The following is a 1,409-nucleotide window of genomic DNA, read 5'->3' as shown; positions in this document are numbered from 1 at the left end:
CTACCACATGCAAAATCAATCAAGTGTATAAATTTACATACAAAATAATGGTAATCAAATTATATCAAGTACAAAGTTATAAAATAAAAAAAAAATACTATATTAGTTAGATCAACATGCATCAATCAAATCAAGGAAAAAGATTTTTATATCTAAAACTTTCTTTATTTATCCTATTTTATAAAATAAAAAATTAAATAAATATACATTTCATCTATTACCTCGAGGTAACAGTTGATGGTGACCGTCGGATCGAAACGTATCACAGCAAAGCCTTATTGTATTAGGCTGCAAAATTTTGAAGACGACCGTGCATGCTGGGCATGGCTAGCTAGGCCACCTGAAGGATGCCGGAAGGGTAGGCCAGAAGCGCAGGTCCCTGGACTCGGTCGGGTGAAGCACAAGGTACAGCATGTCTGCCCAGTCTAGCTTCTGATCCTCGGAAACAGCGAACGCCTGCCCGTAACCTTCGACGCTGTCGTGTTTTGACCATTCCTTCTTGGCTTCTAGTGGCAGCTTCAAGAACTCAGCTACGTCACGCATCAGGTTTCCGATCACTTCGTCTGGTAGTCCATGGTTGATGAGCTGCAAAACTTGGTGATCATTCAGTTATATATGAATGCTGGGCAGCTGGCAGGCGGCAGCATGCAGAGGGCATGCAGGCACATGGACAAACGAGTGGATCCATCATGCATGGATACCTGGAAGAAACCCCAGTCGTGGCAGGGAGATCCAAGCTTGGCACACTCCTCCGGCGATGACCGCGGGTCGAGCAAACTGCGGAGATCGATAATCGGGATCGCCGAAGCGCTATCGGCGAGATGACCTTCTCGGTCTCAGAGCCAGCGTCGACGATGAGGTACCTCTCGTGTACCTGCCCGTCAGTCCAGTTGCAAGTTTCTGCGAGGGCCTGCACGTTAGGGACCGGGAGAGACCCGGTGCTCCTTGCTTCCGCCATTGCTCTGCTACTACCTCTGGCTCAGTTCCTCAATCCTCACCAACCGATCGAACTGCTTCGTTTGTGCTCCTACTGCTGCTGGTGCCCTCGACCTTTAAGGAAGGAGCGGAGATGCTTCGTTCCTGGCCTGTGCTGTTGATGCTGACATATCAATGGCGTGTCTGAGAAAGTAAAGTTTGCCCTCAAGGGCATGTGCCCTCACATTGTGAACCATTCGATTCGCATCCGAAAAACTGTTCCTCTTCTGATGTCTCTCTCTCTTTTGTTTTCGACGCTCACATATGGGCGAGAACGTCAAGAAACAGCTAGTGTGGCGGAGTCAGAGGGAGCGAGACAGGGAACTGAAGGTGGGCGATCGAGTAGCGTCGGCTCTTCTTCTTCTTATTAGGCATGCTATGCTACCAGCTTACCACCTATATATGTAGTATATATATAGACAAAATCAAATATG

At 47.5% G+C, this 1,409-nt stretch overlaps 1 pseudogene; it reads right to left on the bottom strand.

The window, feature by feature from the left end:
• Positions 1-327: 327 nt before the first annotated feature.
• On the bottom strand, positions 328-1,095 carry LOC136537147 (2-oxoglutarate-dependent dioxygenase 11-like; annotated as a pseudogene).
• Between the last annotated feature and the right edge of the window lie 314 nt (positions 1,096-1,409).

This window comes from Miscanthus floridulus, chromosome 2, assembly GCF_019320115.1.
Source record: "Miscanthus floridulus cultivar M001 chromosome 2, ASM1932011v1, whole genome shotgun sequence".
NCBI classification, from domain to species: Eukaryota; Viridiplantae; Streptophyta; class Magnoliopsida; order Poales; family Poaceae; genus Miscanthus; species Miscanthus floridulus.
Note: the sequence above shows the minus strand (reverse complement) of the source record. Positions and strands in the feature narration are given on the sequence as shown.